The following is a 16825-nucleotide window of genomic DNA, read 5'->3' as shown; positions in this document are numbered from 1 at the left end:
AACCTTCAAGGCTTCATCCCAAAAGATACAAGAAAATAAGAACAGGAGAAGGCCATCAGGACCTTCAAGCCTGGCCCACCTTTTCATCTGAACAAATGTGATCTACGCTGACCTCATTTTCTGCCCTGTGTCATTTCTCCATACCCTTCCATTCTTCAACTTTTGAAACATTTTTCCACCTCCCCTTTAAACACTTCTAATGACAGCTTCCATCCCATGACTGTGCAGGGAATTCCAGACTCATCACCTTCAATGAGAAGAAATTTTGATTTACTTCAGTTTTAAATGACCAGACCCTTATTTTGTAATTGTGTCCCATTGTTCAAGATTCTCACACTACTGAAAACCTCCCACATCTACCCTGTTAAGCCTCCTTAGGATCTTTTATTTTTGAATAACGACACCCTCATTCTTCTGAACTCCATGGTATGCTGGCTGAAGCTGACAGCCAACCAACCAGAACAGTAAGTCAGACTAATATAAATATGAGCATTCTGCAGAAATAACACTCAATTACGCACTGATGATGCCACCTCAGCTGGTGATGAAATGTTTGTAACCTAACCCATAGGCTTGGCAAACAGCTCTACAAACCATTACACCATTTATTAGATAAGGGAACCAAGTCTGTATGCAGCATTCCAGGTGAAATTTCATTTACACTGGTATAATTACAACAAAACATCTATTTTAAAGCTCAGTCCCTTTGCAATTAAGGCCAAAATGCTGTTTACCATTTTGACTACTGTTTGCATGTGTCTGCTAGCTTTTTTGATATATTCACTAGAACGCTTAGATCCTGATCAATTACTTGCAATGTCTCTCCATTTAGATAATAAACTGCCATTTGATTTCTCTTATCAAAGTGCATGAACTCACACTTCCCAGTATTAAACTCCATTTGTGAGCTTTTCAGCCACTCAGTCAATCTATTATATCCCATTTAGATGAAGGCATTGAGAATAACATCAGCAAGTTTGCTGATGATACTAAGCTGGGTGGCAGTGTGACATGTGATGAGGATGTTAGTAGAATTCAGGGTGACTTGGATAGGCTGAGTGAGTGGGCAGATACTTGGCAGATGACGTTTAATGTGAATAAGTATGAGGTTATCCACTTTGGGAGTAAGAACAGGAAGGCAGATTATTATCTGAACTGTGTAGAGTTAGGTAAGGGAGAAATACAAAGAGATCTCAGAGTCCTTGTTCATCAGTCACTGAAGGTGAATGAGCAAGTGCAGCAGGCAGTGAAGAAGGCTAATGGAATGTTGGCCTTTATTACAAAGGGAATTGAGTACAAGAGCAAGGAAATCCTTTTGCATTTGTACAGGGCCCTGGTGAGACCACGCCTGGAGTATTGTGTACAGTTTTGGTCTCCAGGGTTAAGGAAGGACATCCTGGCTATAGAGTAAGTGCAGCGTAGATTCACAAGGTTAATCCCTGGGATGTCCGGACTGTCTTACGCAGAGAGGTTAGAGAGACTGGGCTTGTACACGCTGGAATTAAGGAGATTGAGAGGGGATCTGATTGCAACATATAAGATTATTAAGGGATTGGACAAGATAGAGGCAGGAAATATGTTCCAGATGCTGGGAGAGTCCAGTACCAGAGGGCATGGTTTGAGAATAAGGGGTAGGTCATTTAGGACAGAGTTAAGGAAAAACAACTTCTTCCAGAGAGTTGTGGGGGTCTGGAATGCACTGCCTCGGAAGGCAGTGGAGGCCAATTCTCTGGATGCTTTCAAGAAGGAGCTAGATAGGTATCTTATGGATAGGGATATGGGGACAAGGCAGGAACCGGGTATTGATAGTAGATGATCAGCCATGATCTCAGAATGGCGGTGCAGGCTCGAAGGGCCGAATAGTCTACTTCTGCATCTATTGTCTATTACAGAGTCACAATATCCTTATCACAACTCACCTTTCCATCTACTTTCATTTCATCTGCAACTTTGGAAACTTTACATACCATTCCTTCCTCCAACTCATTGAAGCAAATAGTGTACAAGTGCAGGCTAAGAACTGCAGAGTTTGAACACAAGAAAGCCAAATACCAGGAGCTGGTAGAGTAGTGCCAGAGACAGGGGTGGAGGGCACGATGTGAGCCTATAGAGGCAGATGTAGACGTTTGATGCCTGCTCACTGTGCAGAACCTGTTCCCTCCTTGGCATTACAGCGGACTGCAGAGAAAAGAGCCATCAGGACCATCAAAGAGGCTGCTGAGCGAGCCTCCAGATAGCTATGGTTCAAGAGTGTGACCCATGGACTAATACTGCTGGGACTCAAGCTAGGGCAAGTGTGTCTGATATTGAAAGACATGAAACACCGAATGACCCCAGGTTACATCACTGATGATGTGTCCCAGTGCATCCTAGGATGCATATCATCATCACTATATACTCCACTAGCTACCTCCTTCCAGTCTGAAAGGAGGTGGTGGGGCACCGGCGGGGTCTGGGTCAGAGAGCAAAGTATGGACCATTTAAGTGCCGGACCAGACTGAAAAGCACAGGGTGTCGGGGACAGAGGTGAGGGATGAGCCAGTTCAAATCGCTGCTGTGTGAGTTGACTCTGCATTGAACTTTAGCTTGTTGCTCTGAATGTTACTCAACTCTGCACCGTACTGTGGCTATAGCCTGCAACCATCAGAGTGTGGACTAACTTTTGTGAACTTCAGTTCTGAACACTATTTGCTTACTTTTATTGTTTGCATGTTTATTTCTTTTTCTCTGCACGTTGGATGTTTGATGGTCTTCTTTGTTTTAACGGGTTTTATTGGGTTCATTGTTTTGTAGCTCTCTGTAAGAAAACAAATCTCAGGGTTGTTGAAAGTATACATACTTTGAGAATAAATGTAGTCCAACTTTGACTTTGAACTTGACTTCTAAAATCACACATTTATTCCAATTCTGTTTTCTGTGAGGCAAACATTTTTCAATCTATTCGAACACACCATTTTCGATACCATAGGCTTTTAATTAATTCACCATAGAAACATAGAAAATAGGTGCAGGAGTAGGCTATTCGGCCCTTCGAGCCTGCACCGCCATTCAGTATGATCATGGCTGATCATCCAACTCAGAACCCTGTACCTGCATCCTCTCCATACCCCCTGATCCCTTTAGCCACAAGGTCCATATCTAACTTAAACACCATATCTAAACACCAGTCTCCAATAAGGTACTTTGGCAAATGCCTTTTGGAGGTATTCTGTTCATGACATTGTAAATTCATGCAAAAGAATGCTTTTTTTTTAACATATAGTAACTAAGGAAATACTTTCCTCCATTGAGTAACCTAAACTGTAAACATAAAATCTGATTCATTTCATTTTAGACCATAAGACCACCAGACATAGGAACAGAATCAGACCATTCAGCCCATCGAGTCTGCTCTGCCATTTCGTCATGGCTGATCTGAGGTCCCATTCAACCTTATACACCTGCCTTCTCATCCTATAATGCCTGACCGATCATAAAAGATCAACTACAGCCTTAAATACACCCACGGACGTGGCCTCCACCACAGTCTATGGCAAAGCATTCCACATTTGACTACCCTCTGGCTAATAAAAACATCCTCCTTACCTCTGTACTAAAAGGTCACCCCTCAAATTGAGGCTGTGCCCTCTAGTTCTGGGTACCCCCACCATAGAAAACATCCTCTACACATCCACCTTCAACAGTTAGTTGGCTTTAATGATATTCCCCCCCCCCAATATTCTTCTAAATTCCAGTGAGTACAGGCCCAAAGCTGCCAATCACTCCTCATATGTTAACCTCTTCATTCCTGAGCCTCCTCTGGACTTTCTCCAATGACAACACGTCCTTTCTGAGATATAGAGCCCAAAACACTGGTCAATACTCTAAGTCTGGCCTGACTAGTGTCTCATAAAGCCTCAGCATTATCTCCTTGCTTTTATATTCTATTCCCCTTGAAGTAAATGCCAACATTGCATTTGCCTTCTTTACCACAGGCTCAACCTGTAAATCAACCTACTGGGAGTCTTGCACAAGGAGTCCTAAGTCCTTCTGCACCTCTGACATTTGAACCTTCTCCCATTTAGATAATAGTCTGCACTATTGTTCCTTTTACCAAAATGCATTATCATACATTTCCCAACACTGTATTCTATCTGCCAGTTTTTTGCCAATTCTTCCAATTTGTCTAAGTCCTGCTGTAATCATATTGCTTCTTCAGCACTATCTTCATATCATCTGCAAACTTTGCACAAGGTCATCAAGTCCATTATCCAAATCATTGACAAACAATGTGAAAAGTAGTGGTCCTAATTCTAATCCCTGAGGAACACTGCTTGTCACTGGCAGCCAACCAGAAAAGGCCCCTTTTATTCCCACTCTCTGCCCCCTGCCTTTTCAGCCATTCTGCTATCTATGCCGGTATCTTTTCTGTAATACCATAGGGTTTTATCTTGTTAAGCAGCCTCATGTATGGCAACTTATCAAATGCCTACTGAAAACCCAAGTAAATGACATCCACTGCCTTTCCTTTGCCCACCCTGCTTGTTACTTCCTCGAAGAACTCTAACAGATTTGTCAGACTGGATTTCCCTTTACAGAAACGATGTTGACTTTGACTTATTTTATCATTAGTCTCCAAGTACCCTGAAACCTCATGCTTAATAATAGACTCCAACACTTTCCCAACCACTAAGGCTAGGCTAACTGTCTATAATTTCCTGTATTTTGCCTTCCTCCCTTCTTAAAGATTTGAGTGACATTTGCAATCTTCCAGTTCTCCTGGACCACGCCAGAATCAAGTGATTCTTGAAAGATCATGACCAATGCATCTGTTATCTCTTCAGCAACCTCTCTCAGGACTCTGGGATCTAGTCCATCTGGTCCAGGTGACATATCCACCTTGGAGTTTTCCTTTAAAATAACAATGGCACTGAGTCCTGCTCCCTGACACTCAGAGACATCTGGCACACTGTGAAGACTGAAACAAAGTACTCTTTAAGTTCATCTGCTATTTCTTAGTCCCTCATTACTACCTCACCAGCATCATTTTCTGGTGGTCCAATATCAACTCTCACCTCCCTTTTACTCTTTGTATAATGGAAAAAAAAGTAGAGTATTCAGCTTTATATTATTGACAAGTTTGCCCTCATATTTCATCTTTTCCCTTCTCATAGCTTTGTTAGTTGCCTTTTGTTGGATTTTAAAAGCTTCCCAATTATCCAACCTCCCACTCACTTTTGCTACTTTATATGCCCTTGGCATTTTTTTGCAGTCCTTAACTTCCTTTGTCAGCCATGGTTGCCTACCCCTACCATTTGAGAACAACTTCTTCTGCGGGACTTATCTATCCTGTGCCTTCTGAACTATTTCCAGAAACTTCAGCCACCTCTGCTCTGCCATCATCCCCTCCAGAATCCTTCTACAATCCACCTGGGCAAGTTGCTATCTCATGCCCCTGTAATTCCCTTTATTCCATTGTGATACTGATACATGTCATTTATGCTTCTCTTTTGCAGTATGAATTCAATCATATTATGATCACTATCTCCTAAGGGTTCCTTTACATTAAGCTCCCTAATAAAATAAGGGTTACTACACAACACCCAATCTAAGATGGCCTTTCCTCGAATAGGCTCAAGCACAAGCTGCTCTAAAAGCCATCTCGTAAGCATTCAACAAATTCCCTCTCTAGTGATCTGACACCAACCTGATTTTCCCCAAACCCATGGAATATTGAAGTCCCCCATTAAATTTGTGTCATTACCTTTATTACACGCCTTTTCCAACTCCCTTTGCAATCTCAACCTCACATCTTGGCTACTATTTGGAGGGCTATATATGATTTCCATAATGGTTCTTTTATCCTTACAAATTCTTAACTCTTCCCACAAAGATTCAACATTCTCCGACCCTATGTCACCTCTTTCTAAAGATGTAATTCCATCTCTTACCAATAGATCCACACCAGCCCCTATGCCTTCCTGCCTGTCCTTTCAATACTAAGTATCCTTTGATATTAAGCTCCCAACTATGGCCTTCTTTCAGCCACGACTCAGAAATACCCATAACATCATGTCAACCAATTTCTACTTGTGTCTCGGGTTTGTCCACCTTATTCTGAATGCTACGTGCATTTACATACAGCACCTTCAGTTCTGCATGTTTGCCTTTTCAAATTTTGCCTCTGTGGTACAGTTTAACTCTTTTCGCTGTCTGCATTTGTAGCCAATCATTGGCCTGTCCTTTCTTAGATTCATGTTACATCATCATCTACTTGTAACCCTGCTGGCTCATCCTCAGCTCTATCATATGTGTTCCCACCCCCTGCTATATTAGCTTAAACCACTCCCAATAGTTGTAGTAAAACTGCCCACAAGAATATTAATCCCCCTCGGATTTAAGAGCAACCCAACCCTTTTGTACAGGTCCCACCTGCCCCAGAAAAGGACCCAATTATCCAGAAAGCTGAATCACTGACCCCTGCTCCAATTCTTCAGCCACACATTTATCTGCCACCTCATTCTACTTCAATCCTCACTATTATGTGGCACAGGTAGCAATCCCAAGATTACTAACCTTGAGGTCCTGCTTCTCAACTTCCTTCCTTACTCCCAGTATTTTTTTCAGAACCTCCTCTGTTTCTCTACCTATATTGTTGGTATCATTATATATACCACTTCTGGCTGCACACCCTCCCTTTTCAGGATATTATGGATATATTCAGAAACATCATGGACTCTGGCACCTGGGAGGCAACCTGTCTTTCCTTTTTGCAACCACAGAATCGCCTATCTGTTCCCCCTAACTATAGAGTCCCCTATTACTCCTGCCGCACTCTTCTATTCCCAACCCTTCCGAGCCACAGGGCCAGAGTCAGTGCTTGAGGCACAGCCACTGTTGCTTCCCTCAGGTAGGTCAATCCCCCCTACCCCCAATAGTACTCAAAATTGAGTACTTATTGTTGAGGAGGACGGCCGCAGGGGTGCTTGTCACAATCTGATATTCTCCCTTCCCTCTCCTAATAGTCATCCATTTACCTGCCTCCTGTAGCCTTGGGGTGACTACCTCCCTGTAGCTCCTGTTTATCACTGCTTCACTCTCCCCAACAAGCCAAAGGTCATCGAGCTGCAGCTCCAGTTTTCTAGCATGGTCTCTGAGGAGCTGCATCTTGATGCACCTAACACAGATGTGGCTGGTAGTCTCCTGGAAGTCCCACATCTGACACCCAGAACAGAATAATAATAATAATAACAACAACAACAACAACAACAACAACACTTTATTGATCCTGAGTGGGAAATTCTTTTGTTACAACAGTAACATTATGCAATAATAATGTACAAAGCAATAAAGCATAACTGTACTATACTTACTGTACATACTGTACTATGAAGTATGCTCACTTGTTGCACAGAGATGAACTGTTGTACATGGCTCTGTATTGAACACTATGTGGAACACTGGCTCTGTAGACATACCTCCTATTCTCTCAAGAGTTAAGAAACAAGAAAGGAATAAGAAAATAAGGAATGAACTTACCTACTTACCTTGCCTCCGCCTTTGTCACCAAAGCCTCTGAGCCAAAGTCTTACTACTCTGACTCAGACAAGTCCAAAGACCACTCCGCTAGGTTTCAAAAGTTGTTTGCCAGACCTGCGCGGGAACCCTTCTGTTGTGCCTGTGCAGGACTCCGATGAACAACTCCCGCCGAAAAACTTCCTGCTTTTGAAAGCTGTACGCCGGATCTACATGGGAATGCTTCTGTTGTAACGATGCTCATGTGGACTCTATTGGAGATCCATTTACAGTTAAAATTAATTGTCGCCAGTACTAATAGTGGGGAAACACATATATATACAACCTTAGAAGAAGACATTGGGTAATGGATGGCTCTATGACATTGGTTAGTATCTCTGCCTCAAAGATATCAAGGCACTATTAGTGAGGGACTAAGTTTTTTTTCTTTTGAGTTAGCATGACACTATTACCACTCAGGGTGTCGGAGTTGGGAATTCAATTCCGATGTTCCCCATAAGAAAGTTTGCACATTCTTCCCATGTGCTCATGGGCTTCTTCTGGATGCTTCAGTTTCCTCCCTCTGTGCAAAGACATAAAGCAATGCTCAAAATGCTGCAGGAACTCAGCAGGTCAGGCAGCATTTATCGAAAAGGGTGAAAAGTCAATGCTTCCGGCAGAGGCCCTTCTTTGTGAGTCCTGATGAAGGGTCTTGGCCCGAATCGTCTACTGTTTACTCTTTTCCATAGATGCTGCCTGACCTGCTGCATTCCTCCAGCATTCTGTCCTGTTGTTTTGGATTGCCACAATCTGCAGATTTTCTCATGTTTGTGTGCAAAAGCATTAAAAATTCATAGGTTAATTTGATCATTGTAAATCGTCCTGTGATTAGGCTAGGGTTAAATTGTTGGTTTGCTGGGCAGTGTGGCTCTTTGTTCGTGAGCTGTACTGATAGGTAACTTGGATCCGAAAGTGACCAAAGGAGAAATCATTCATACGCACCAATTTATTTTGAAGCAAGTTGAAAATAAGTTTAATCGCTTGTCTTTAACTTGCAAGCAGATCTTCAATAACCCATTGGCAGTAAAACAAAATCTGGAATCCTCACTAATGTCTCTAATGTCTCTCATCTCATAAGTAAGTTGTTTTCTTTAATTGTGAATGATCTTGACTACGACAAACACCACCCGGCTATAACATTGGCTGCCGTAAACATTATAGTGCTTTGCTCCTTCATTAATCCAAAGGCAAACTTTCCACAAAGTGATCACAGTCATCAGTTCCTGAAAAATGCCACTTCCTCATCTCCCACTTTACACATGATCCCTTGGCAAGGGATTATATATAAAGTATGATTTGGACATAACTTATATCAAATGTACAGTTTCAACACATAATTGTATAAAAGTTCCAGTATCCCTGTGGATATCGGAACTGTGCATGTGGATACTTAAAATATAGTTTTAGAAGCTATATTAATGTTATTTAAAAATGAACTGCCTATCATATGAGCAGAGTGTGATCTCAAAACCAAGTCAAATGTAACTTAGTAATCACTCACTAATATTTATGTCATGCACTTTAAGGGATAATTTGCACTATGTATGATTAATTTTCAGTTAAACATAAATTTTACAATTTGAGTGAAAAATAATGTACTGTAATTGATCATTCAGATTCCCAGTTTTATTAGATTATGGCTTCAATGTTACAAATACTCTTAACCTTGTAATAGTTTGCTTGGTTGAAATACTGATACACCACCTTGGAACTCAAAATTCTAAAGTTGCTCTCATCATCCAGGAAGAAGTCAGTTGGAAGCAGACATGAATACTTTCTTTTAGATGGTTGTATAGTTCTTCTTCCAGCTTCACCAATTACCTTTTCAAACCTTAAGGCAATTGTCTTGCAATGCAGGGCATGGATATATACTTGTGTCAGTACCAGTAAATGAAATTGTCAAATCTTTATTCACCTCTGACTTTAGTAAATGATACCATTTTCCACTTGATTGGTCTACTAAGAGCAAATAAAATGCATGCTTCTTTGGAGTGGCTTATCCCTTGGATACATTGTTTTTGTACATTGTTTTTGCGAACAATGTACTGATACCCAGAACTGCCTCTTCAAAAGAAAGTTTCTAAATGAAATAACAGAAATTTGTCATTGGTCACCAGTGCCAAATGCCTGTTAAAGCCAGATATTTCAGTTCATTGTTTTCAATTCCACTGAAGCTAATGGAAATATTTGAGCTTTCAGGGGACAAAGTCCAAAATAAATATGGCTTTTCTTGGAGAATCCCACAGGTCGGGAAATTCTACCCGGTATCTGTATATCTGATCCCTGTGTCTGCCCGCATTCTTCATACATTGGTCATGTGGTACACGCACAGTTATGTCAACCAAAACTTAAAATGTCCCCAAGAGAAATTAGGTAATTTTAGACCATTAGATATAGGGGCAGAATTAGACCAGTTGGCCCATCGAGTCTGCTCTGTCATTCAGTCGTGGCTAATATTTTTTCCCCTCCTCAACCCCATTTCCCGGCCTTTGCCCCGTAACTTTTGATGCCCTGTTCAATCAAGAACCTATCAATCTCTGCCTTAAATATACCTAAAGACCAGGCCTCCACAGCTGCATGTAGTAACAAATTCCACAAATTTACCACCCTCTGGCTAAAGAAACATATCTGCAACACACACAAAATGCCGGTGGGACACAGCAGGCCAGGCAGCATCTATAGGGAGAAGCACTGTCGACATTTCAGGCCAAGACCCTTCGTCAGGACTGCATATATCTGCATCTCCATTTTAAATGGAAGCTACTCTATCCCAAGGCTGTACCCTCTTGTTCTAGACTCTCACACCATGGGAAAAATCCTTTCCACATCTACTCTGTCTAGACCTTTCAACATACAAAAAGTTTTAATGAGATATCCCTTCATCCTTCTAAATTCCAGCGAGTAAAGACCCAGAGCCATCAAACATTCCTTGTATAATAATCCTTTCATTCCCAGAATCATCCTTGTGAATCTCCTCTGAACCCTCTCCAATGCCAGGGCATCTTTTCTTAGATAAGGATCCCAAAACTGTTCACAGTACTCAAGAGGAGACCTCACTAGTGCTCTATAAAGCCTCAGCATCATATCCCTGCTCTTGTGTTCAAGACCTCTTGAAATTAATGCTAACATTGCATTTGTCTTCCTCAACACCGACTCATCCTGCAAGTTAATCTTTAGGGTGTTCTGCACAAGGGCGCCCAAGTCCCTTGGCATCTCAGATTTTTGGATCTTCTCCCTATTTAGAAAATAATCTGCACATTTATTTCTACTACCAAAGTGCATGACAATGCATTTCCCAACATTGTATTTCATTTGCCACTTAATTGCCCATTCTCCTAATCCATCTATGTCCTTTTGTAGCCTACCTGTTTTCTCAACACTACCTGCCCTCAACCAATCCACCTTTTGTTGGTCAGAATATTTTCATGGTATTTCTTTATATGAAACAATGATTTAAAATTTTTAAAAATGTATGATACAAGATTAAAGTGCCACTCAAACAATGTCACAGACTTTTGCAGAACGTCCAGAGCACTATAGCTAATTTGGAAGACTGATCCTTATATTATAGTGAATCCAGGTGGAGTGCATCGTTATTGCTTCTCTTATGATCTCTCCAAAATGGGAGTTTCAGTGGTTGATCCTGAAGGTGCTGGGGCAAGATGGAGATGCAGGACTAGCAGCAGAACTAGAGCAGGCAACCCTGGCTATCATGAATGAGAAGGACAAGAGGGGCTCAGGTCACCATTTCTACTACCCCAACTTCTCAGATGTGAGAACACTCACATCTCTAGCCCTTGATTGTATCCAGCTTTTCAATATATCTGTAATGCTCTGGCTAATATTTCTACTGCTGCATTGTGAAGTATTTCTACAAAAGCAGTGTGTTCTGCTAGTAAGAGCATTTCGTCTTCAGCTAAAGGTCAGGAGCCATGTTGTTCAACTTAGGAATGTTGTCAGCCAATCAGCATGGTGGGATGTAGAAAAGGTTCGAGCGAGCTGGATGGGAAGCGATTTCTGAAGGACAGTAGTCTGGTTTGGAGTCTTTTGACGGGAGCTGTGGAGCGGGGCACATGGGAAGATGCCGTTGGAGGAAGAGTCCCTGTTACAGGAAGTGCTTTGTGCATATGAATGGTTCCACATTGGAAGCGCCAATACTCCTGAGAGAGCCAGTTCATTCAGGATCGTCTTCAGGGGAAGCTTGAACTGTGGCCGGTGTCCTTCACGCAAAGCATGGGTGAGTAAACCCATACTCCCGACTACTCCAGAAATGTGCTCCAACATCGATGTGCTCACTTAGACTGGGCTACCCATAACTGTGTATGGGCAGTATTTACATAGCATTCACTCAAATCAAAGTTCCTGTTTGGTTGAACCCCCCAAATCATGCCAGCCCTAGACGTATATTGTTTATGAATGGTGACCTTCTCCCTGCTGAGTCACGTGGCTGTTAGCAGTGTTGGGTATACGAGCCCCAGTGAGAGGGTTGCACATCCGAAGAGTACAATCCTAAGGACTAAAATCATAAAGCGTCTGTAGATAGATCCTTACGATGTTTGCACTCCTCTGTCCAACAAGGTTAGGATCACCCTCACTTCCTAGACTTGAAGTAGTTCAGGCAGCTGCTCTATGCCGTCTATCAGCCATGTGATCTCCTGGACCAGTTTTCGATAGCCTGGATGGGTCGGAGAGGAATTTTCCAGATTTTTTCTCCTCAATTGGCAACTCGGTTTTTTTTCCCCGGGTGATCACATGGGTTTGGGCGGGATGAATAATAAAATAAAATGGGCGGCATGGTGCCCTGTTGGTTGGCACTGTTGCCTTGTGGGATTCGGTGAAAACTAGAGTTAAGATTGGATCAGCCATGATCTTGTTGAATGGCGGAGCAGGCTTGAGGGGCCGATTGGCCTACTCCTGCTCCTATCTCTTATGTTCTTATGTTCTTATTCCATTTTACTACACACAGCAGCATTTAGAAAGTCGCTGATGTGCAAGCAGCTAGAGGTTGATATGGAACAGATTATACTGCAACACACAGATACTGAATGGGTTCCCCCTGTGACTCCATGGAAATGGAAGCCTGCTCCATTAGGTACAAAAGTGTGAGCATTAGTTGGCATGAAACACTGTTATTTCCAGAGAGGAACCCTCCTGGTTCTCTATAAACACGTCAGACAAACTGTACACTGTGCTGGTGTATATCAGTATCAGGTATAATGTCAGAGAAATGGATACAATATACATCCTGAAATGCTTGTTCTTCGCAACCGTCCATGAAAACAGAGTGTCCCCAAAGAATGAATGACGAACCCCGAAGTCCCCCCAGCTCCCCTCCCGCCCATGCGTAAGCGGCAGCAAGCAACAATCCCCCCTCCCCACACCATCAAAAATAAAGTGCACCCGCTACCAGCACTCAAGCGTGAGCAAAGCAATAGCAAAGATACAGACTTGCAGTTACCCCAAAGACTACATTGTTTACACACTACAGGTTTCCCCCGCTGTCCGAAGGTAGAGCGTTCCTATGAAACGGTTCATAAGACAGAATGTCGTAAAGTGAAGAAGTAATTACCATTTATTAATATGGGAAAAATTTGTGAGCATTCCCAGAGCCAAAAATTAACCTACCAAATCATGCCAAATAACACATAAAACCTAAAATAACAGTAGCATATAGTAAAAACAGGAATTATCTGATAAATACACAGCCTATATAAAGTAGAAATACTTCTCTGCAATCATTGCAGCACTGTCCACCATAGCGAAAATCTCACGCAAGCGCTCTTGGCAGAAACACTCTCTCCAGTAACCTTTAAGCTATGAAGCTGCCAAATCATACCAAATAACACAGAAAAATACACAGCCTATATAAAGTAGAAATAATGTATGTACAGTGTAGTTTCACTTACCAGAATTGGGAAGACAGCGAGCACACTGATGATGGTGTGTTAGGCTGAGTCGTCAGAGGTAGAGGAGACTGGGGTGTCATCTCATCGTCATCTATTTCCATCAGGGCAGGCAGGTCACAAATGTCTTCTATGTCTGCCTGCCTCGATGTCGAAGGTCAAGGTTCATTGTCCACTGTGGCTGACGTGGAAGGCTTGAATAACGACAGTATTGTTGACTGCTTAGCCTCACGCATTTGTCTATCATACAGTTCTTTGTAAGCACTCAAACCATGCAAATATGCCCTAAACCTATATACCCTTTCAAAGTTAAAGCTATATTTTTCTGCAATCATTGCAGCGTTGTCAATCACAGTGAAAATCTCATGCAATTGCTTCACATTCAGTTCCTGGATGACTTCACTTTCGGGCCGTTCACTACTGCACTCAGTTTCGATTGTTATCCTTTCCTCTTGCAATTGCACCAGCTCTTCATCCGTCAGTTATTGATCATGGGATGTCAAAACCTCTGCAACATCATCTTCATCACCTTCTACAAACCCTTAGCCAAACTCACTAGGTCCTTACTTCATTCACCATGATCGAAACGTTTAGTTATGTCTAGTTTTACGCAAAGTGTAACACCCTTACGAGCTCTTTTAGGCTTTTCCGATACCTTAGAAATCATCTTGCTAACAAATGCACAAAATAAATCGACATAAGGCACAGATGCTCACAGGCACGTGTTTAAGCAATGCCGGCTAGAATGCAGTTCCGGGGGAGGAGCTTGGCTGCTCGGGGCGCGCACTGCCTTTTTTTTTGTTAGTTTTTTTATTAGTTTTTCAAAACATTTTACAAAATTAAAAACCCCAAATCCCAATGAGGAGCATTAATACAGTGCAAGATTAAGCATACAATAACAATATGCTACAAAGGAAGAGAATTTAACAAAAAAGCACCTAAATTAAAGACAAGTAAGCTTAGTGTCCTCCCCAAGCCCCACAACACAAGAAAAAAACAACAACAACTCCAGACCAACCACCACACAGTATAAAGAGTACGTATATGTCCGGACAGTCAAACTCCCAGACTGTGAATACACTTAGCAACAGAGGATAATAATGCCTACTACCAGAAAAAAAAGGGAGCTGAAAGCAAGGGACCAAAAAGAAGAGAAAAAAAAAAGAAAAAAAACCCTAGTCAAGAGGAAGGTTATGAAAGTACTCGATAAAAGGTCCCCAGACCTTATGGAACTTTAGATCCGAATTAAGAACTGAATAATGAATTTTTTTTTAGGTCCAAGCAGGCCATAATGTCGTTAAGCCATTGCGCATGAGTGGGCGGGGCAACATCTCTCCATCTAAGGAGGATCAAGCGTCTCGCCAGGAGAGAGGCAAAGGATAGTATTCGGCATTTGGTCGGACCCAGACATAAATCTGTCTCGCCCCAAAAACCGAACAGAGCAATTAAGGGGTTAGGTTCTAGGTGCTGATTCAGAATACCCGATAATGTAGTGAAGACATCTTTCCAGAATTTCTCCAAGCTAGGACAGAACCAGTACATATGGATGAGAGAGGCCACGCCCCTCTTGCATTTATCACAGAGCGGACTAATGCCAGGGTAGAATCGAGATAGTTTAGATTTAGACATATGGGCTCTATGAACAATCTTAAACTGTAAGAGGCAATGGCGAGCACAAAGGGAGGTTGAGTTAACCGATTTGAGAACTGAGTCCCAGCTCTCCTCGGATAAGGAGATATTTAAATTCTGCTCCCAGGCCATTTTAATTTTATCCACAGGGGCCCATCGTAAGGCTGCTAGTTTATCTCGGATAATTGAAATTAAACCTTTACCTAGTGGATTAATGGAAAGAAATAGGTCCATAGCATTTTTCGCAGGCATTTCAGGAAAGTTAGGAATTAAAGGAGCAGTAAAGTGTCGGATTTGGAGATATCTGAAAAAGTGAGCGTTAGGCAGGTTGAACTTAACGGAGAGCTGCTGAAAAGAAGCAAAGCGATTATCAATGAAGAGATCTTCAAAATGTCTAATGCCCTTCCTGTACCAAACATGGAATGCTGAATCGTACGTAGTAGGTAAAAAAAGGTGATTATGTGCGACAGGGCTAGAAACGGAAAACCCCTGGAAACCATAGCATTTCCTGAACTGAGCCCATATACGCAAAGTGTGTCTAACCAGAGGATTAGCTATTGATCTGGCCAGACTGCTAGGGAGTGCAGAGCCAAGAAGTGCAGATATAGATAATTCTTTAGTGGAGCTCAACTCCATTGCCACCCAGTTAGGGCACTCGGGTTGACCATGGAAGAAAGACCAGAAGGCAGCACAACGTATATTAGCTGCCCAGTAATATAAGCGAAAGTTAGGTAAAGCCATGCCACCCTCTTTTTTAGATTTTTGGAGGTGGATTTTATTAATTCTAGAGCGCTTATTCTGCCACAGATATGACAAAATAATAGAGTCTAAGGAATCAAAAAAAGATTTAGGAATAAAAATTGGGATAGATTGAAATAAGTATAAAAATTTGGGGAGAACATACATTTTAACAACATTAATACGACCTACCAAGGACATAGATAGAAGTGACCATTGTACCAGACTCTGTTTCACGCGCTGCCTTTTTTCGTAACAGTGAAAACACCTTCTGTTAGCGAAAGCAGGTAACTAATGTAGGTCTTTCATAACAACGAGGTGTCGTAAAGTGACCATTTGAAAAACAGGGGCCACCTGTAATTTGACATGCTACAGGCTCTCTCTCTCCTAATAAGGGAGAAAGAGGTGACTCCTTTCCATTTTCCAGCAAGCGGGGAGACATAACAAACAACTTGCTGAATTATGATGTTAAAAGTCCGTTACATCGCTTTTTCCGAGCTCTGTGCCTGGAGATCACAAGGATTCCAAGTCCCCAGGCACACAGTAGATGTTCCGACTCCCCCAATGACACACTGATCTCCTGTGGCAACAACGACCCTTGATTCGCCCGTCTCCAGTGTGGTGAACTACATATACCTGTCTGGACTGCTCCTGTGGCTCCTCCCACAGACCCCTGTATAAAGGCGACTGAGGCCTGTTGCCCAGCCTCATTCCCCAGGATGTAGTGTTGTTCATTCTTCCAGTCAATAAAAGCCGATACCTCACTTCCTACGTCTCAGAGTGAGTTATTGATGGTGCATCATCCAGTTACTTGAGATCCTAGGCTTCTGAAACTGTGCCGAAATCTTAGGCCGAGACTTTGCCACACCGAATAGCGGCCGATTGTGGTTCCCGAGAGCGGGTCCCATTCCCGCAAAGAACCATAGTCAGTGTGTGACTCCATATATTGATGTTTTTCTCTGTCTCTGACACTTCCTCACTCTTCCGCACTCTTCGTAGTG

This window comes from Hemitrygon akajei, chromosome 1 (genome assembly GCF_048418815.1).
Source record: "Hemitrygon akajei chromosome 1, sHemAka1.3, whole genome shotgun sequence".
NCBI lineage: Eukaryota > Metazoa > Chordata > Chondrichthyes > Myliobatiformes > Dasyatidae > Hemitrygon > Hemitrygon akajei.
The sequence above is the reverse complement of the archived record's forward strand: the minus strand, read 5'-3'. Positions refer to the sequence as shown.